Below are 23,273 nucleotides of genomic sequence, written 5' to 3'. Positions count from 1 at the left end.
TCTCTCTCCCTATCCTCCCTCTCTATTTGCCTCTTTTTGCCCGTTTGCTTTTTGTTTGCTTGTGTGTTAGATTGCTTGCTTGTCACGATGGCTCAACCGAGATTTGGTGATCTTCACCTTAAAAGGTTAGAGGAGATCGAAACCAATGTTAGGAAGTTTATGGTTTTGCAATTTGAGCATACTAATTTCTTTAGAAACGAGCTTAAGGAACAAAAAAGTTTTATGAGTTATATGAATAAATAGCTTGATGATATGTCTAAAGAATTTGAGGGTATAAGATCCCAAATTTCTCATCTAGAAAAAATGACTGCTGAAATTTCGGACATGCAAGCCACCTTAGTTAATAAGATGGCTGCTAAACCGGATACCTATGAAAATCAAGATGAACAACTAAAAGTTATTGATGTGTCTCCTATTAAATCTTTATTTTGCAATATGAATCTTGATGAAACTGAATATGATCTTCCTTTACCAAGAAGGCATTCTAAAAATTCGGAGTGTTTAGATCTTAATGATGAAATTGATGAAAGTGGGATTGAAAGAAATAAAAATCTAGATGTTGCTAAACCCACTATATTGGATTTCAAGGAATTTAATTATGAAAGTTGCTCTTTAATTGATTGTATTTCCTTGTTGCAATCCGTGCTAAATTCTCCACATGCTTATAGTCAAAATAAAGCATTCACCGAACATATTGTTGATGCCTTGATGCAATCTTATGAAGAAAAACTTGAGTTGAAAGTTTCTATCCCTAGAAAACTCTATGATGAGTGGGAAACAACTATTAAAATTAAAATTAAAGATCATGAGTTTTATGCTTTGTGTGATTTGGGTGCTAGTGTCTCTACTATTCCCAAGACTTTGTGTGATTTACTAGATTTCCGTAATTTTGATGATTGCTCTCTAAACTTGCATCTTGCGGATTCCACTATTAATAAACCTATGGGAAGGATTAATGATGTTATTATTTTTTCAAATAGGAATTATGTGCCCGTAGATTTCATTGTTCTTGATATAGATTGCAATCCTTCTTGCCCTATTATTCTTGGTAGACCTTTCCTTAGAACGGTTGGTGCGATTATTGATATGAAGGAAGGGAATATTAGATTTTAATTTAATTAAAAATGGCATGGAACACTTTCCTAGAAAGAAAATAACATTACCATATGAAACTATCATGAGAGCCACTTATGGATTGCCTACCAAAGATGGCAACACCTAGATCTATCTCGCTTTTATGCCTAGCTAGGGGCGTTAAACGATAGCGCTTGTTGGGAGGCAACCCAATTTTATTTTTATTCCTTGCTTTTTGCTCCTGCTTAGTAATAAATAAATTATTTAGCCTCTGTTTTGGTTTTGGTTTTTGTGTTTAATAAGTGTTTGTGCCAAGTAGAACCGTTGGGAAGACTTGGGGAAAGTCTTGTTGAACTTGCTGTAAAAAACAGAAACATTAGCGCTCACGAGAACTGCTGTCATTTTATTTGAAGAGTGATATTTAGTTAATTATTTTTGAATATGATTAATAGATAAATTCCTCACGTCCAGAAATTTATTTTAGAATTTTTGGGGTTCCAGATCTTGCGCTAGCTACAAATTACTACAGACTGTTCTGTTTTTGACAGATTCTGTTTTTCGTGTGTTGTTTGCTTATTTTGATGAATCTATGGCTAGTAAAATAGTTTATAATCCATAGAGAAGTTAGAATACAGTAGGTTTAACACCAATATAAATAAAGAATGAGTTCATTACAGTACCTTGAAGTGGTCTTTTGTTTTATTTCGCTAACGGAGCTCACGAGTTTTCTATTTTGAGTTTTGTGTTGTGAAGTTTTCAAGTTTTGGGTGAATTCTTTTGATGAATCATGGAACAAGGAGTGGAAAGAGCCTAAGCTTGGGGATGCCCATGGCACCCCCAAGATAATCCAAGGACACCAAGAAGTCAAAGCTTGGGGATGCCCCGGAAGGCATCCCCTCTTTCGTCCACTTCGATCGGTAATTTACTTGGAGCTATATTTTTATTCACAACATGATATGTGTTTTGCTTGGAGCGTCTTGTATTATTTGTGTCTTTGTGTATTAGTATTCCACAATCATCCTTGCTGTACACACCTTTTGAGAGAGCCATACATGAATTAAAATTCGATAGAATACTCTATGTGCTTCACTTATATCTTTTGATCTAAGTAGTTTTGCTCTATGTGCTTCACTTATATCTTTTGAGCGTTATAATTTTGCTCTATGTGCTTCACTTAGATCTTTTAGAGCACGGTGGTGGATTTGTTTTAAAGAAACTATTGATCTCTCATGCTTCACTTAAATTATTTTGAGAGTCTCTTAATAGCATGGTAATTTGCTTAATAATAATATGCTTGGTATTCAAGATTTGTGAAACTTTCTTTTGACTGTGTTGAATACTAAGAAAAGATTGAAGCATGATAATTGTTTTGAGATATGGAGGTGATAATATTAAAGTCATGCTAGTTGAGTAGTTGTGAATTTAAAGAATACTTGTGTTAAGGTTTGTGATTCCCGGTAGCATGACGTATGGGAACCGTTTATGTGATTAAGTCGGAGCATGATTTATTTATTGATTGTCTTCCTTATGAGTGGCGGTCCGGGGACGAGCGATGGTCTTTTCCTACAATCTATCCCTAGGAGCATGCGTAATACTTTGCTTTGATAACTTCTAGATTTTTTAATAAGTATATGAGTTCTTTATGACTAATGTTGAGTCCATGGATTTTACGCACTCTCACCCTTCCACCTTTGCTATCCTCTCTAATACTGCGCACCTTTCACCGGTATCATACACCTACCATATACCTTCCTCAAAACAGCCACCATACCTACCTATTATGGCATTTCCATAGCCATTCCGAGATATATTGCCATGCAACTTTCCACCGTTCCGTTCATGACACATTCATCATTGTCATATTGCATGTCCCGATACACCGCCGGATGCATTCACATAGAGTCATATTTTGTTCTAAGTATCCAGTTGTAATTGTTGAGTTATAAGAAAAATAAAAGTGTGATGATCATCATTATTAGAGCATTGTCCCAGTGAGGAAAGAATGATGGAGACTATGATTCCCCCATAAGTCAGGATGAGACTCCGGCCAAAAAAGAGAGGCCAAAGAAGCCCAAATAAAAAGAGGCCACAAAAAAAGAAGGAAAAGGCCCAAATTAAAAAAATGAGAGAAAAAGAGAGAAGGGACAATGTTACTATCCTTTTACCACACTTGTGCTTCAAAGTAGCACCATGATCTTCATAGTAGAGAGTCTCTCATGTTATCACTTTCATATACTAGTGGGTATTTTACATTATAGAACTTGGCTTGTATATTCCAATGATGGGCTTCCTCAAAATTGCCCTAGGTCTTTATGAGCAAGCAAGTTGGATGCACACCCACTTAGTTTCTTTTTGAGCTTTCATACACTTATAGCTCTAGTGCATCCGTTGCATGGCAATCCCTACTCACTCACATTGATATCTATTGATGGGCATTTCCATAGCCCGTTGATACACCTAGTTGATGTGAGACTATCTTCCCCTCCTTTTTGTCTTCTCCACAACCACCATTCTATTCCACCTATAGTGCTATATCCATGGCTCACGCTCATGTATTGCGTGAAGATTGAAAAAGTTTTGAAAAAGTTAGAGTATGAAACAATTGCTTGGCTTGTCATCGGGGTTGTGCATGATTTAAATACTTTGTGTGGTGAAGATGGAGCATAGCCAGACTATATGATTTTGTAGGGATAACTTTCTTTGGCCATGTTATTTTGAGAAGACATAATTGCTTTGTTAGTATGCTTGAAGTATTATTATTTTTATGTCAATATAAACTTTTGTCTTGAATCTTTCTAATCTGAATATTCATACCACAATTAAGAAGATTTACATTGAAATTATGCCAAGTAGCACTCCGCATCAAAAATTCTTTTTACAACCTTCGGGTCCATAGTTAGTAGCTAGATGGCTTCTTCTCTCTCTTTGAATCTCAATACAAAGTTCTCCCCTCTCTTGTGGAGATCTATTCGATGTAATCTTCTTTTTGCGGTGTGTTTGTTGAGACCGATGAATTGTGGGTTTATGATCAAGTCTATCTATGAATAATATTTGAATATTCTCTGAATTCTTTTATGTATGATTGGTTATATTTGCAAGTATCTTCGAATTATCCGTTTGGTTTGGCCAACTAGATTGGTAGTTCTTGCCATGGGAGAAGTGCTTAGCTTTGGGTTCGATCTTGCGGTGTCCTTACCCAGTGACAGAAGGGGCACCAAGGCACGTATTGTATCGTTGCCATCGAGGATAACAAGATGGGGTTTATTTCATATTGCATGAATTTATCTCTCTACATCATGTCATCTTGCTTAAGGCGTTACTCTGTTTTTAACTTAATACTCTAGATGCATGCTGGATAGCGATCGACGAGTGGAGTAATAGTAATAGATGCAGAATCGTTTCGATCTACTTGTCATGGACGTGATGCCTATATACATGATCATGCCTAGATATTCTCATAACTATGCTCAATTCTATCAATTGCTCAACAGTAATTTGTTCACCCACCGTAGAATACTTATGCTCTTGAGAGAAGCCACTAGTGAAACCTATGGCCCCCGGGTCTATTCTCATCATATCAATCTCCACTACTTTAATCTTGCTTTGCTTTTTTACTTTGCCTTTACTTTTTACTTTGCATCTTTATACCAAAAATACCAAAAATATTATATCTATCAGATCTCACTCTCGTAAGTGACCGTGAAGGGCTTGACAACCCCTAATCGCGTTGGTTGCGAGTAGCTATCGCTTTGTGCAGGTACGAGGGACTTGAGCGTGGGCTCCAACTGGATTGATACCTTGGTTCTCAAAAACTGAGGGAAATACTTACGCTACTCTGTTGCATCATCCCTTCCTCTTCGGGGAAAACCAACGCAAGCTTAAGACTTAGCACCCTACTATTCCCACCGCTGGCCAGGCCCTACGGCGACGACAGCCTCACACCACAGCCGAACCAGTGAACCCTCGTAGTCCTCTCTGCGCGGGCTTCCACTGCCGCATCGTCCCCTTCCTAGGCCTCGCCGTCGTCCACCGCCGTGGTGCTCTCTGTGCGGCGTGGTCAACGTGGTCAAGGAACGACTTCCATCGGAAGAGTACTGTACGTGGAGAGGCTGACAGCTGGGTCCATGGCCACAGCCCAGTTTTTTTGTGATTTTCCAAGTAAGTCTCTTTGTTAGGCATGTTCGGCTGCAAATCTTTCAAGACGAGGAGAGCTTTCATTCGGCTGGCCGAGAAAATGCCCATCAGTAATGAGAAATGGGTTGTACATTTTTAAAACACATCAAACCGGCAATTAGTTTCAAATATCTTTTTTTCATTTCAAGATTTTAAATTACATTAATATTTATGCGTGGAGAATTTGTTGGATTTTATATTGATATAAATTTATTTTTAAAATCAGTTTGAATGTGAGTCGAAATTTCGGGATTAAAAACAGTTCGAACCGCACCGAAATATGCAAAATTTCGTATAATTTTTTAACTGTTGCCACAATATGGGCTGTAATGCTAACAAAAAGAATATGTGCTCCAAAAAAAACCTTAAGAATTAGCAAATGGGTTGTAAATTATTGGAAATAATGGCAGATGGGTTGTATGTTGTTTTCCACGGATTTGAGGCTTTCCTAAAAAAAGGTTGACGCACAAGCACTGACTGTTGGATGTCCATCCAACGGCCGTCGTGCTTCTTCAATCTCTGCTCATCCTGCTCCAGCCGCTCGAACAAGCGCCGGCGGGACCTCCTGCTCCCTCCTCCTCGCGGCCGGCTGTGCTGCCGCGCAGGCCTCACCGCTCGACCGTACTCCCATCGCTGGCCTAGCCATCCCTCTACTCACCCACACCTACTGTTATTCTCCGGCGATGGCAGACGAACTAGTAAACCCTCGTACAGTCGTACTCCCCTCCGCATGGGAAACAACTGCCGAGTCTTCCCTGCCTCCGTGTCGTCCCCTTCCTAGGCCTCGCCGTCGTCCACCACCCTGGTTCTCTCGGCATGGCATGGTCAACGTGGTCAAGGAACGACTTCCATCGGACGTGGACTGTATGTGGAGAGGCTGACAGCTGGGTCCACGGCCGCATCAAGGAAGTGCCTCCTTATTACACGGAAAATAATGATTCCTCCACCTGACAGCTGGGACCCACCGGACGGGCCACTGTATTTCACGAAAAAAACGTTTCCCCCTGACTGCTGGGACCCACCAGCTACATCTTCGCACGCAAGGAAGTGCGTCTGGGCAAAAAAACGATTCGGCCCTTGACTGCTGGGACCGACCAGCTACATCTTTGCAGGCAAGGAAGTGCCTGATAGTCGGGACCCATCTGGTCGAAGCGTATGTAGCGTTGTCATTCTGGTCACGAACGTGTACGTACATACTGGTCGATGTAGAGGCGCGCACGTGTCGTAGTATAGGCGCGCACGTGTCGTAGTAGAGGCGCGCAAGTAGCATTTACACGTACGTATAGCGGCTAGGGTGCAAGAAAGAAAATACGGCCACGTATGTGTACATACGGGCGGGGTCTCGAACGCCTACTCGCGCATACGTACGGCCAGGGATCGTGTACATGGCTGGGTCGGAACGGAGAAACAGCGTCGTCGTCGTGTTCATGGGGAGGCAACGGAATGCGCCATGTTCATGGGGAGGCAACGGAATGCGTCGTGTTCATGGGGAGGCAATGGAATGCGTCATGTTCATCGGGAGGGCTTGGACGGAACAGGCGATGGAAACGAGGCCTGGCGTACCGTGGAACGGAGAAAACGGCCTTGTGTTCGACCGGCCACGTTCAAAATGGGATCCTGTTCATCAGGAGGGGTCTGGCATACCGCAAAACGGAGGAAACGGACCTCCTACGGTCGAAACGGGGGTCCTGTTGATCGGGAGGGGTGTGGCGTACTGCAAAACGGATAAAACGGACTTGTGTTGGAGCGCTACGGTCGAAACGGGGGTCCTGTTCATCGGGAGGGGTGTGGCGTACCGCAAAACCGGACTCCACGGGATACTGTTCATCTCCACCGTCGACCTCCTCCAGTCTCCATGGGCTCCTGTTCATCCAGCCTCCACGGGCTCCTGTTCATCCAACCTCCACTGCGCGTTAGTCCACCGGCTACTGTTCAACCACCCCTCCACCGTCTAGTGTTCATCCAGCCCTCCACACCACGGGGTCCTGTTCAACCACCCCTCCACGGGCACCCCTCCACCGTCTACTGTTCATCCAGCCCTCCACACCACGGGGTCCTGTTCAACCACCCCTCCACCGTCTACTGTCATCCACCCCTCCACGGGCACCCCTCCACCGTCTACTGTTTATCCAGCCCTCCACCACACCACGGGGTCCTGTTCATCCAGAGGCAACGCCACCGCTCAATGTTCATCCAACCCCCCCCCCCCGCAACGCTCACTGTTCATCCCATCGATCGGCTTCAGTTAGCAGCAGTAGCGAAGGAATTGCTCGATCGGGTTCAGTTAACAGCCATCGATCGATCACTCGGGTTCAGTAACGCGTAACCTGCAGTGCAATCGCTCGGGTTCAGTTAGAGCCCCACGCCTCGCTCTTCAGTTAGAGCCAACGCCTCGCACACACGCGCGTACGTGTACGAGAGAAACGCGCATCGCTCGGCCCCTGACCTCCCACCATAACCGGGAACTCCCCGAAATTTTCCTCCCCCTCGCTTCTACCATGGTTTTTCCGTCATGGACGGCCCAAAGAATGTCATGCAGCTGCGTCTCCGGCCCGCCCAGGACGAAAAGCCCATTTTCTGTCATGATTTTTTGTCACATAAGTAGGAGCCCACCACATCTATGATGATACTGGGTTTTGTCACAATTATCGTCATAAAAGTGTCATATGTATGACAGAAAAAATTTCATTCAGCCCAAAATGTCACGGATGTGTCTTTTTTTGTAGTGATACTTGTGGGTTATCAAGACTATTTTCTGGCGCCGTTGCCGGGGAGCATAGCTCTATTCTTTGAGTCACTTGGGATTTATATCTGTTGATCACTATGAGGAACTTGAAAGATGAAAGAACCAAGATTTTTCCCTCAACTACGAGGGGAGGTAAGGAACTGCCATCTAGCTCTGCACTTGATTCACCTTCTGTTTTGAGTAAACTTGCAACACCTACTCCTGCTATTTATTCTGATATGTCGCATGTTATTGATGATGCCACTTCTGCTTTGCATGATACTTATGATGAAACTACTTCTATGCTTAATAATACTGTGCCATTAGGTGAATTTCTTGATGAACAACTTGCTAGGGTTAGAGAGAATGAAATTATTGAAACTGATAATATTGATGAAAGTGATGATGAAGATTCTCCCCTAGATATGAATTGCTTGTTGTGCTTGAGGGTTATGTTATGGATGAAGAAACCGCTAGAGACTTTTTAGCTTGCAATGATAGATATGATCTTAAGAAACTGTTAGCTAAACTGAAAGAGAAGTCTTTGAATGCTAGAATGAAATATGACCCTGCTTTTGCTACTTCACCTATCTGTATTTCCAATAAGGATTATGATTTCTCTGTCGAGCCTGAGTTAATTACTTTGGTTGAATCTGATCCTTTTTATGGATATGAATCTGAAACTGTTGAGGCACATCTTATTAAATTAAATGATATAGCCACCCTGTTCACTAATGATGAGAAAACTCGCTATTACTTTATCCTTAAGTTGTTTCCGTTCTCATTAAAGGGTGATGCTAAAACATGTGGTTTAATTCTCTTGATCCTGGTTGTGTGCGTAGTCTCCAGGATATGATTTATTACTTCTCTGCTAAATATTTCCCCGCTCATAAGAAACAAGATGCCTTAAGGAAAATATATAATTTTGTGCAAATTGAAGAAGAGAGTCTCCCACAAGCTTGGGGGAGGCTTCTCCGATTACTTAATGCTTTGCCTGATCATCCTCTCAAGAAAAATAAAATACTTGATGTCTTTTATAATGGACTAACCGATGCTTCCAGAGACCACCTGGCTAGTTGTGCTAGTTGTGTTTTTAGGGAAAGAACTGTTGATCAAGCCGAATTGCTATTGAATAATATGTTGAGTAATGAAAATGATTGGACACTTCCTGAACCAACTCCTAAGCCAACTCCGAAGAAAAGGGGTATTCTATTTCTCAGTCCTGAAGATATGCAAGAGGCAAAGAAATCTATGAAAGAAAAAGGTATTAAAGTTGAAGATGTTAAGAATTTACCACCTATTGAAGAAATACATGGTCTTGATAACCTGACACACGTAGTAAAGGTAAATTCTCTCTATAGATTTGATGAAGGTGGTATTCCTCGTAATAAGTCTGCTAGCCAATGCTTGGATGAGTTTGATAATTCTATTGTTAAACAAGAAAACTTCAATGCCTATGTTGGTAGACAATTGAAATGTAATGTTTATATGATTGACACTTGAATGATTATATGTCTAGAGTTAAAGGTGAACTTAAACTTATTAGTAAACATGCCTCTATGGTTACCACTCAAGTAGAACAAGTACTTAAAGCTCGGAATGATTTGCTCAATGAATTAGATAATAAGAAAAATGAAAATGTTGTTAGAGTTGTGACTAGAGGGGGTAAAATTACTCAGGAACCTTTGTATCATGAGGGCCGCCCTAAGAGAATTGAGCAAGATTCTCAAATAACTAATGTTGATGCACCTAGTTCTTCTAAGAAGAAGAAAAAGAAAAATGATAGGACTATGCATGCTTCTAGTGAACCTGTTGTTGACACACCTGAGAATCCCAATGATATTTCTATTTCTGATGCTGAAACACAATCTGGTAATGAACATGAACCTAGTGATAATATTAATGATGATGTTCATGTTGATGCTCAACCTACTAGGCCCATGAGGCCTAATAACCCAGTACTCCGAAACTTATCTGAAATGACCCGAACCATTCCGATGTCCGAATGTAGCCTTCCAATATATGAATATTTATGTCTCGACCATTTCAAGACTCCTTGTCATGTCCGTGATCACATCCGGGACTCCGAACAACCTTCGGTACATCAAATCACATAACTCATAATACATATCTTCATCGAACGTTAAGCGTGCGGACCCTGCGTGTTCGAGAACTATGTAGACATGACCGAGACACATCTCCAGTAAATAACCAATAGCGGAACCTGGATGCTCATATTGGTTCCTACATATTCTACGAAGATCTTTATCGGTCAAACCGCATAACAACATATGTTGTTCCCTTTGTCATCGGTATGTTACTTGCCCGAGATTCGATCGTCGATATCATCATACCTAGTTCAATCTCGTTACCGGCAAGTCTCTTTACTCGTTCAGTAATGCATCATCCCATGACTAACTCATTAGTCACATTGCTTGCAAGGCTCATAGTGATGTGCATTATCGAGAGGGCCCAGAGATACCTCTCTGATACACAGAGTGACAAATCCTAATCTCGAACTATGCCAACTCAAAAAACACCATCGGAGACACCTGTAGAGCATATTTATAATCACCGAGTTACGTTGTGATGTTTGATAGCACACAAGGTGTTCCTCCAGTATTCAGGAGTTGCATAATCTCATAGTCATAGGAACATGTATAAGTCATGAAGAAAGCAATAGCAATAAACTAAACGATCATAGTGCTAAGCTAACGGATGGGTCTTGTTGGGGATATTACTACTGGACGTAAACCGGCCAGGAATAGCCGGATTAACTTTATGAAGATTAGAAGCCCATGAAGATGTAAGAATGATGGCGCTTTATGAAGGCCCAAGGCCCAAAGGCAGGTTAAGGCCTATAGATGTAAACCGACCTTATTATGTAACTTGCATTGTAAGATAGGAAGAATAGAGACCGAACCGGACACGTTTATGATCCGGCTTCGGGACTCTGTAAACCGGCGGGCGTCAACCTATGTATAAAAAGGGACAACCCGGCAACGGTTCAGGGACAACAACTTGAGGGCCAGTCAAAGCGGATTCGCTCCCTGGTCATCAAAACCCTAGCAATACCAACCACAACTAGACGTAGGATTTTACCTTCATCGAAGGGGCCGAACTAGTATAAACTCCCCGTGTCCCCTTGCCTGGTTTAACCCCTCTAAGATAACCCGTTGCGATGGCTCCACGACTAAGTCCTTTCACAAGGACATATGCCATGACAAACCCACGACAGTTGGCGCCCACCATGGAGCTATCGCATTATGGTTTCGAGTTCTTAAAGGGCAGCTTTGATGGACTCAAGGGATACGTTGTGGGTCGGATGACGAAGAGTCGTCGCGGCAAGCTCTACATCGACAATGCAGGATGGGGCCCCGAGGCCGATTCAATCGAATACGGGTATCGGATCCCCTTTGGTGGGATTCACATCTTCATTGGCAAGATTGGCGAACCGGGCCCTGAGCCAACACGTGCACCGACATCATCGAGACGGATCAGTGTGAAAGCCCTTCCCCGGTTCAGCCCATGGCAAAGCATGTTTTCGTAGGTGTCATCCACGGAGCAGAATATGAGGACGGACCGGCATCTGATGGAGAAACCGTCGACTGCTCCGACGACGAGTCTTCTGGAGAGACCGAATCGCTTTGTTAGCTGCAGGATTGCCGGATTAGTGGGGGTTCCGAGGGCAACAGTATTCCGGACTCCCCTGATCTACCAAACCGGGCAGCTATCTTCATGGCCGGTACACAATCAGCGCCCCACTCATCGACCGCCGCAGCAATGCTCTCTGGTTCAGCAACAGCCACACCAGCAGGGGGCTCTGCGCCATCTCCGGCTCAAGTTCTGTCTGACTTATTCGACGCTTTGGCAACATTGATGGCCGCAGAGGTGGATGCAGCGGCCCGGGATCAACACAATGCAGAGATCGCAAAGGTAAAGGATCAGATTACTCAGGCTAAAGCGGACCTAGCAGCAGAGAACGCTAGGATGGCTACAGAACAGGCCGAGTTGGAATCTCGGGCCTACCGGCTTAGGCTGGATCAGAATGCTTCAGAGGAAGTCATGAGAAGAAGATACCGATCGCATCTCCCGCCGAGTTATGAGCCAAGGAATCTCTTTAATATGCCAGGAGCAGGAACGAGTAACCAGCCAATAGTAAACCGGACGGAGGCGCCAGGGACAGGAGCGCCGGTTCAGCCGCGCACGACGGACCTGCCTCGTCAGAACAACACTATGCCACAGTATGTTCCAACACCTCCCAGGCATTACTCCAACCCGTTGGACAACATTGTGGCCGCTGCTTCACGATTGGCAGCCCTCCCAACCGACGGCGAATCACCAGTTGCGATTGAGGCACGACGGGCCAGAGATCTCCTTCAAACAGCTCTAAACCAGCAACAGGCATATTCGCACGGTCGTGAGAGGATTCATTCCACTCCCCGTCCAAGCCGGAGCTACAGCAGGCACGTTGAGGATGAACCGGCCGTGTCAAGCAATGCACGTCGCCGTAATTCGCCGCGAGGGCACAACCGGCAGGGGAGGTGCTAATGCGCAGGATGTGGTGGATCATGGTCACGCACGTCGAGAGGCCGAGTTAGCAGCTCAGCACGGAGCCCGTCAACATACTCCGGTTCACCCTACCGCTTCAGTAGAGCCAGGTGTGGCATTCAGTTCCTTAGGGGTGCCGTGTCTCACCCTCGCTTTGCGTAATGTGAGATTGCCCAAGCACTTCAAAGGACCTCGTAAGGTACCCAATTACACCGCCGATCTGCAACCAGAGGCATGGGTTGAAAGCTACGAGATGGCAATGGAGATGTTAGATGTGGATGAGGCAGTATGTGCTAAATACTTTACCATGATGTTGGAAGGAACAGCTCGCACTTGGTTAAAAAGCTTACCAACTAACTCTGTGAGATCATGGGCCGAATTGAAGCACCAGTTTATCCAAAACTTCAAAGATACTTGTAAGCAACCCATGTCAATTGTGGATCTGGCCGCTTGTGTCCAAGAGGATGGGGAGTCCACGACCCATTGGGTAAAGCGGGTCTCAGCTATTCTGCATTCATCGGATCGTATCAATGCAGATACCGCAGTGCTAACGTTGGAGGGCAATTGTCGTTTTCTACCACTCAAACAGAAGTTAGGAAGGCTCAAACGTCACTGCAATGATATGTCAACGCTTATGGCCGCTTTGGTCAAGTACGTCGATTCAGATAATAACAAAGACCCTGACTCAGAGGAGGACAAACCGGGGAAAGGGAAAAGAACGGCAACACCAAGAGTCAGCAACATTATCCGGTAGGCCATGGGAACAATGGTAAACGCAAGGCCGACAACAGTCTGGACTTTGTGGCTAACACCAATGCTCAGGAGAATGGTCAGCGTCGTAAGGGTAAGCAGCCCCAGAGGGGCGGAGGTTCAGGCCCCAATTTGGAGCGCCTGTTAAATCAACCCTGTCCGAAGCATGGATCAAAGGAGAAGCTAGCATCACATCTTTGGAAGGATTGTTACATCATGCGGGATTTCAAGAATTCCAATATGTTTCAGTACGATAATGGCCCGCCCGGCGGTTCAGGAGGTGGTTTCCACGGGCCGGGTTACGGAGGCGGCAGCTTCGGTTCAGGATTTCAGGGCAATCAATCCGGACACAGTAATCAAGGGAACCATGGAAACCAAGGAGGTTACAACCATCAGGGGAACCACCAGCAGCAGCAGTCGGGTTATTAGAGCAATCCTAAGCAGCTAAATAGTGGGCAATATCATGTCTTCACCACTAGCTTGTGTAAGCGTGATCAGAAGCTTCACAAGAGGGCAATAAACTCTGTTGAACCGGCGGTGCCTCAGTATTTGCGCTGGTCTGAGCAACCCATTTTGTGGAGTAGAGAGGATCACCCACCCCGGGGTGACAATCCGGGTCACTTGGCCCTAGTGGTGGCCCCTCAAGTTGGGGATATAAGTTCACTAAGGTACTCATGGATGGGGAAAGTAGTATCAACATTCTATATTATGATACCTTCCGTCATATGGGGTTGACAGATAAGAGTCTTAAACCGTCAAACACTATTTTCCATGGTGTGGTGCCTGGCAAGTCTGCATATCCAGTGGGCAAGATAGCCTTGGAGGTGGCTTTTGGAGATGACTATGATTCAAGGTCAGAAACATTGACTTTTGAGGTGGTGAAAATCAAAAGTCTGTATCACGCTTTGTTTGGGCGACCAGCTTATGCTAAGTTCATGGCGAGGCCGTGTTATGTTTATCTACAGCTTAAAATTCCAGGTCATAAGGGGACCATCACAGTACACGGGAGCAGGAAGATCGCTTTGGAATGTGAGGAAGGTGATGCGGCTTATGCTGAGTCGGTTTGTGCCATGGAGGAGCTGAAGTTTTATAAAGACCAAGTTGATCTGACGGATATGACCTCTTTGAAAAAGCCAACTACGGAACACAATCCGGCGTTGAAGTTTAAATCAGCCACAGATACTAAAATGGTTGATTTTGTTCCTGGTGATTCATCCAAGCAGTTTAGCATCAGTGCTAACCTGAATCCCAAATAGGAAAGCGCTTATCGAGTTCATCCATGAGAACCGGGATATCTTTGCATGGAAACCTTCTGACATGCCAGGTGTACCGAGGGAACTCGCTGAGCACACACTTAACATTGATCCTAAGTTTAAACCGGCCGGCAGTTTCTCCGCCGCTTCAATGAAGAAAGGCGCAAGGCTATTGGTGAGGAGGTAGCTCGGTTGTTGGCCGCAGGGTTTATCGTGGAGGTCTTTCGCCCAGAGTGGTTGGCTAATCCGGTGCTGGTTCTTAAGAAAAACGGCACTTGGTGTATGTGTGTGGATTACACAGACTTGAACAAAGCTTGCCCTGCAGACCCCTTTGCCCTCCCTTGTATTGATCAAATCATTGATGCTACGGCGGGTTGTGACCGTTTGTGTTTTCTGGACGCTTATTCTGGTTATCATCAGATCAAAATGGCAGTTAAGGACCAGGAGAAGACAACTTTCATAACTCCCTTTGGAGCCTTCTGCTATGTCTCCATGCCCTTTGGGCTCAAAAGTGCCCAGGCGACTTATCAATGCTGTGTTCAGAATTGTCTTCATAAGCAGATTGGGCGCAATTTTCATGCATATGTGGATGATATTGTGATAAATTCCAGGAAGGAGGAAACATTGATGGATGATTTGAGAGAAACCTTTAACAACCTCTGGGTTTACAAGATGATGCTGAATCCGAAAAGGTGTGTCTTTGGTGTTCCGACAGGCAAACTCTTGGGTTTTCTGGTGTCAAATAGAGGCATTGAGGCTAATCCAGAAAATTTTCCAGCAATTACATCTTAGACTAAACCGGCGTGTATCAATGACGTTCAACGTTTGGTCGGCCGGATTGCGGCTTTGAGCCGGTTTATCAGTCGTCTTGGGGAGAAGGCTATCCCTTTATATCAGATGCTCAAGAAAACAAATGATTTTGTCTAGAGCGAGGCGACTGATAAAGCATTTGAGGATCTGAAGAGGCAGTTAGCTGAACCGCCTGTGCTTGCAGCCCCGATCGATAAAGAGCCGTTGTTGCTATATGTCGCTGCTAATGCTCGAGCTGTTAGCGTGGCTATTGTGGTGGAATGCAAGGAAGCTGGCAAGGAACATCCGGTTCAACGGCCGGTTTATTATATCAGTGAAGTGCTCATTGAGTCAAAGCAGAGGTATCCACATTGGCAGAAGCTGGTGTATGGAGTGTTTATGGCAAGCCGGAAGCTTAAACATTATTTTCAGGGTCATCCTATCACAGTGGTCAGTTCAGCCCCTCTGGGAGATATCATTCAAAACAGAGAAGCAACTGGCCGGATTGCCAAATGGTCTATTGAGCTTGGACCTCACGGGCTCAAATACATACCTCGCACAGCAATTAAATCCCAAGCACTCGTGGACTTCATCAATGATTGGACAGAATTGCAGGCACCAGAGGAAAAGCCAGATAACACGTATTGGACTATTCACTTTGATGGATCCAGACAGTTGGAGGGCTCGGGGCTGGAGTCATACTAACTTCCCCACGAGGTGACAAGTTTTGTTATGTCCTCCGTTTAATGTTCCCTTGTACTAACAATGCAGCTGAATATGAGGCCTTACTCCACGGTCTTCCGATGGCTAAGGAGATGAACTTAAGCCGGGTTAGGTGCTTTGGGGATTCAGATCTGGTGGCCCAACAGGTGTCTGGCACTTGGGATTCTAAAGACCCACTCATGGCTGCATATCGACGAGAGGTGGACACAGTGGCTGGTCACTTCAAGGGTTATCAGGTGGACCATATAGACTGGCGAAAGAATGAAGCGGTGGATGCTTTAAGCCGCCTTGGTTCTCAGCATAAACCGGTCCCACCAAATGTCTTTCTTGACGTGCTGCATAATCCGTCGGTCAAGGTACCAACAGAGGAGGAGTTGGCTATTCCTGACCCGGAGGCTCAATTGGTGGCAACTTTGCATGTCATACCGGATTGGACAATCCCATACCTGGCTTACATGAACCGGGGCGAGTTACCAGAGAATGAAACCTCGGCCCGGCAGATAACCCGGCGTTCCAAATCGATGACTATACTCAACGGAGAATTACATCGTTACAACGTCTCAGGGGCAATTTAGCATTGTGTTTCTCCTCAAGAGGGTTGTGAGATTTTGCCAGAAATCCATGAAGGGATTGTGGTCACCACGCCGGTTCAAAGTCTTTGGTGGCTAAAGCTTTTCGCCACGGTTTCTATTGGTTAACAGCTCTTGCTGATGCTGAGGATTTAGTCAAACGATGTGACGGTTGTCAAAAATTTGCACGCCGTGATCATATTCCGGCTCAGGAGTTGAGGATGATTCCAATAACATGGCCGTTTGCGACTTGGGGGCTTGATATGGTTGGACCCTTTAAGCGCTCCAAGGACAAAAAGACCCACTTATTAGTGGCAGTGGACAAGTTCACCAAATGGGTGGAAGCAGAGCCAGTCAGTAAGTGTGATGCGGCCACGGCGGTTTAGTTCATCAAAAATGTGATATTCCAGTTTGGCTTTCCACACAGTATTATAATGGATAATGGTACTAATCTGTCAAAGGGAGAGATGGAGGAATTTGGCCAACGTAAGCACATCCGGCTTGATATAGCATCGGTGTCTCACCCCCAATCCAATGGACAAGCGGAGAGGGCAAATCAAGAAACTTTGCGAGGTATTAAACCCTGGCTTATGGTTCCTTTGAAGCGTACATCGGGTTGTTGGGTGGAGGAATTACCTTCTGTGTTATGGAGCATCAACACCACACTTAACAGATCTACGGGTTACACACCTTTCTTCATGGTTTATGGAGCGGAGGCGGTTCTTCCTAGTGACATCCGTCACGACTCGCCCCGTGTGGCAGCTTATGTTGAAGCTGATAATGAGATAGCACGTCAGGATTCCCTGGACCTGTTAAATGAGGAGCGTGATCTTGCAGCAGCACGTTCAGCGATTTATCAACAAGATCTCCGACGTTATCACAGCCGTCGGGTTAAGACCAGAACTTTTCAAGAGGGCGATCTAGTGCTCCGGCTCATCCAGGATCAAACTGATATGCACAAGTTATCCCCACCTTGGGAAGGACCTTTTGTGGTTAGCAAGAATCTGCACAACGGGTCATACTACCTCATTGATGTTCGAGAGCACAAAGACTCATGTAAATCGGAGGAGAAGACCAAGCGGCCGTGGAATATAGCTCTTCTTCGGCCTTACTATACTTAAGCCACATGCTCTTCATATGTACATATTTATGACAATGTATATATTATATAATAAACCGGAGCCTCGAATAAAGCGGTGTCTCTTTTCTTTTTACATCATGTGTGTGCTTACAAGAGTTTCTACTGACCAAGCGGAGTTTTTTGTTAAACCGGTCTCTGCAGCCGCACGGATATAAAGAAAATCACTAGGGGGCTTGGTCATATCTGAACCATAGCTACACCTCTTGATCGGTTTGAAACCACAAAAGGATATCACTAGGGAGCTTTGTTGTTGTCACACCATAGCTACACCTCTTGATCGGTTTGAAACCACAAAAGGATATCACTAGGGGGCTTGGTTGTTGTCACACCATAGCTACACCTCTTGATCGGTTTAAACACCATAAAGGGATGTCACTAGGGGGCTTGGTTGTTATCACACCATAGCTACACCTCTTGATCGGTGTTAAGCCAAAACGAAATTATGTGGAGCCAAAGAGAGTCTATTGCATTAAGCACAACTCAAACATAGGTATCCACCGAGCACAACTCACATATTACCTGGGGGCTCTTTGCTTCTCAAAGAATAATGAGTTTTGAACCCTTGTAATAGGCTATCAAGCTAGGCTTGGAAGCCAGGTGTATTCACCTAAAACCCCGGGTTATCCTGCCTCTTTAAGTAAGTCACTCCGTCCAAGTAAACCTGGTACGACCCATCGAACGTTTGACAAGTCAATCCCATGGACCCTGAACTTGTCAAAGTTCAATCGGTGATTGGTTAAAGATTGAGGTCCATCTTAAAAAGGCTTTGCAAAATGGTTTAACTCAGCGGCCTGGCAGCCCATGAAAAGTCTCGATTTAGGGCCTGGCAGCCCATGAAAAGCCTTGCATATTTCTGTTGTTTTTGCTGTTTTTATGTTAAGGGATTTAAAAACATTTTTCTAACAAACCGGTGTTCATTACAAACCGGCATGCCTTTCAGCGCTCCATCTTAAAAAGGCTTTGCAAAATGGTTTAACTCAGCAGCCTGGCAGCCCATGAAAAGCCTCGATTTGGAGCCTGGCAGCTCGTAAAAGCCTCGCATATTGTTTTTTAGTTTTATTTGTCAAGCTTTTCGCTTTTGTTGAGGTTCATAATATCTTCTGATAAACCGGCGTCCTTGACCCGGATTGGCTTTCAACTTCAAGTTGTTAGTACATGATCAGTTATAATCCGGCGTTCATTAAACCGGTCTGGTTTTGACTAACAAGTCGCCGGCGTTATAAGGAAAACCCGGTGTTTATTATATCCCGGTGCGGTTTATTATCATAATCCGGCAAATTAAGGACGGAGTTATCACTGCTCCGGATTGGTGTTTACACCTTTACCATACAAGCAGTTGGTCAGCCAACGAGGTATGTTGCACATGTTATTTTTTATATACAAACTTTGATTATCCATCCAAGTATTGTCTATTCTTGGGCATCATGACCCGTCCAGTGGTAAACCACTAGGACACTTTCAAGTTCTTGTATCTAGGAACACAATCATCATGGGTTATGCATAAATAGATCCCAAAAGGTGGAGCAAGTTTTCACATTATCAAAGCATCACAAAACATGCTCGATGGCATGACAGATAAAGGAATTTTTGCTATCCTATTACATGAAGCTTCCAAACGGCTCCAATTGAATAATTGTTTTTAAGCATTGGCACACAATAGCTGGTAAACCGGCTGCCGGTTTAAGACGCTTCGTCTGGACGGTTTGACGGTTGAGGGTCAGTTGGTGCGATCACTTCTTCTTCATCCCTCCCCAGACGCTGGAAATCAACCGTTGACCAATCGGTTCCGGTTAAAGCTTGAAACACGGCTTCTTCATGGATAAGGCTAGAGGGGTTAATGTTAGGAGTGTAAGTATGCTTACGGATTGGAGCCACAAGTTCTTAGACTTCATGGATTTCGGCAGGCTGTCTCTTCCCTTCAGCGTCATAAGCCGGTTGGAAATGAGACAAGTCTGTGTCCTCTACCAGTTTGCTGGCTATTGGCCGCATTTCTTTGGTCAGTCTTCGGAGGTCATCATTGTCGAAGTTTGAATCGTCCTCCTTCACACCTGGATATCCTTTAATGATGTCCTCCACTTCAAGATCTGGAATCCATGCTTTGGCCCGGATTAGTGCGGTCAGCGCTCCTGCTCTTGCGGCTGCCTTCTTTAGTTCGTTAATCCGGGCTGGTAACATGGCCAGCTTCTCAAGAGTTTCTTTTATCAATGATGGTGCCAGTTTGTGGTAAGCTGCAGTACAAATAGCACGCTGGGATCCAGAGTACAGCTGTTCAATCAAGGTATAAGCCGCTTTAAGCTTCATCCGCATATCTATGCCCAGATGAGCAATGCAAGTACCTGTCATGATTTAAAATCAGCCAGCTGGTAAATAATAAGGTCTCAGGACTTGGACAAACAGCATAAGGAGATATTTACCAAATACAGCGGACGTCATAGCGTTGATTTTCCACTTCAAACCAGTTAGTTCATCTACAACTGGTTGCAGGGCTGCTTCGGCATCCTCAGCTCTTTTGGTTAAACCGGCCTTCTAGGTTTCCCAGTCAGCATGTTCTTTGTTAAAAGACTCCTTTAGCTTTTCCATAGTTGTCAAAGCTTTGGTCAGCTCCTCTTTTGGTTTTCACAGCCTCTTCTTGTTGGGACTTCACGTTCTCTTGCAAATCAGCGGTTCGGGCTTCTCTATTTCTTAGCTCGGCCTGCAACAGTGAAGATATGTCAACAACAGGATATGTATTTTCTAAGTACAAAGCGTATAACAAGTTATGCACTTCGTACTTGGGGGCTAATGCCTATTTGCTCTGATTCACTACATCTTTTATAAGTCTCCAGCACAATTTAAGCATTATCCTTAACACTTGGGGGCTAATGTACATCTGTTCAAAACGGACGCATGGATTTCAAGACCGGCCTTTGGGGGACACATTGAGGAAAGCTACATAATTGCATTGGTAAAGTATCGGTTTTTGTTTTCACTAAGGACCTGACATTTTGAGGGCCAGCAGGAGAGGATTAAAGTGTTACAAAGTCCCGGTTTAAGATTAAACATCATAAAACGGCCCTTGGGGCTACTTGGGCTAGTGTTTCAACTTTGGAATTAAGAAGTAAAGGGATATGAAAATACCTCATAACGTTCCTTCATCAGATTCACCAAACCGGCTTCATAGTCACGGTTTGAGTGAAGATGGTTTAAAAAACTGGAGTGAAGTTCTTCAGCACTGAGATGAGCATAACTTGATAAGTCAGTGCTCCATTTACCCTTTTCCCTGGCAGCATGCTCCTCTTTGGCACTATGTTGGGCCAAGATGACAGGATGGCCAGGAGAGTTGTGGCCCATGCCAGTAATGACAACATCATCTCCTTGGCCTTCAGTAGTATTAGTGCCTTTCACCGGACTAGCACGGTTTGGAGCTTCTAGTTCAGTATCAGGCATAGCAGGAGCAGCTTCTAGTTGTTCATCAACATTCTGGTCTTGAAGGGGCGGTTCATCAAAAGTAGCTTCAGGATGAGGACCCTCCGGTTCACGAGTTTGGTCCGGTTCACCTATTTGCTCTTCTTCAAAAACAGCATGGTCTTCTGACGGATTGTTGACCCGAGCTTTCTTGCTGGGTCTGGCTTTGGCTCTACAAACAAAATTAAAAGACGGCTTAGCATCTTATTCAAGATTTGCAACACATTTTAAGAAAGGGTTTGAATGCTTACCCAGCCACAGTTTTAAGAGGAGAGAGTTGGGTTGCTGTTGATTCGCCAGAGGATGAGGGAGGTTTCACCTGATAATTTGAGTTGGGTGGATTAAGAGGTTGTCTGAAATAACCTGCCTTGGGATAAGAATTGTCAGAAGTGGGAGAAACCTCATATCGGCGCTTCCGAACAGGGGTATCAGGTAAACCGGCCGAAGTGACCTGTTGGCCACTGTGCCGGGTTGTCCGGCGAGCTTCATGCTGCTGCATCTTTAAAATAAATGTTGGATCCAAGTAAGCAAGAGGATGAGAAAAGCTTACTTTCCGGACTGCTTGACGGGTTTTTTGTGTTGGCATAGAGTCTGAACCGGAGGAAAGGGTAATTACCTCTGCATCATTAGCCTGGCTGCCTTCTATGTCCTCCTGATAAAGATCATCGTTAATGAGGTGCATAAAAAGGGAGCCAAGTGAGTCAAGTTCTACCTCAACTTCCAGATCATCTACATCTTCATCAAGTTCCATGCTGATCCGGTCGGCCGTTTTCCACTTTGAGGTACGCTTCACGGCTTTCGTTTTGGGACGAGATGGCTTTGCTGCTTTATCTACGGATGGCTTGGCCGTTTTATCTGCGCATTTCCGCTTCCAGAAGGGATCATCACCCTGTTCATACACAAACAGAAGACATTTTACAAGTTGAACAATTCAAAGATACCAAAGGTAAAAGTAAGCATAGTGCTTATAGCAGGCGGTTTATTTTGAGCATAAAAGGGGTTCAAGCCGGTTTGGCGACAGACTGATTCCGGTTCATTCAAAATTTTCTTAACACCTTCAGTGACATCTTCATCGGTTATCTGAATATTGATGTGGCATTGGGGGTCTTCTACTTCGCCGGTATACTCACACATTAAACTGGGGCGGCGGCTTAGTGGCAAGACGCTCCAAGATATCCAACAACGAACAAAATCAACGCCTGTTAATCCGTTGGCCATGAACGTTGAGGGGCGTATTTGGCCCGTTCTGCAGATCTTAAACGTTGAGGCATTGGATGAGTGTTGGAAAGTCGGTGCTCACGATAGCCTGGAAGAGGGTTATCATCTTCAGGAGAAGTATCTCTGCAATAGAACCAAGTTTGATTCCATTCCTTAGGGTGACTATGCAGTTTGGCATGAGGGAATTCAACTTCTTTCCGCTTTCGAATAGAAACACCACCAATTTCAGTGTTGGGATCATTTACAAACTCTGTATGCCGGTTTAGATGGAAAAAGTCCCGGAATAGCTCAGCAGTTGGTTCTTCTTGTAAGTATGCTTCACAGAAGACTTGGAAGTTGCATATGTTGGACACCGAGTTGGGTCCGATATCCTGAGGATGGAGTTGGAAACTGGCAAGAACATCTCGGAAAAACTTAGACCCGGCGGTTTGAAACCACGGCCTATGTGGTCGACAAAGATCACTCCCTCACCCTGCCTTGGGGTAGGAGGATTCTCCGTTCCTGGAACTCGCCACCGAATTTCTGTTTTCTTGGGCAAGGTGCCGATACTGACCATTCCGTTCAACTATTCCTCGGTGATCCGGGAAGGAGCCCAGTTGCAAGCAGCGAACTGTTTGGCCATTATGAAGCGAAAAGCTGAAAAAGAAATGCCGGTTTACAAATCATGCCGATTTACAAATCATTCATGATGGTATGCAAGATGCAATGGAATAAAAGATATACAGATATGTGAAATTGCATAAACCGGAGACTAATGCAATAATGAATAACAAGGCAATATCGGAACAAGGGTATATGGATACTGTTAAACCGGAGTATAACAATGGAGGTAAAAGGCTCCTCCGGTTTACCAGAGGGCTAAT

This window comes from Triticum urartu, chromosome 2 (assembly GCF_003073215.2).
Source record: "Triticum urartu cultivar G1812 chromosome 2, Tu2.1, whole genome shotgun sequence".
NCBI lineage: Eukaryota > Viridiplantae > Streptophyta > Magnoliopsida > Poales > Poaceae > Triticum > Triticum urartu.
Note: the sequence above shows the minus strand (reverse complement) of the source record.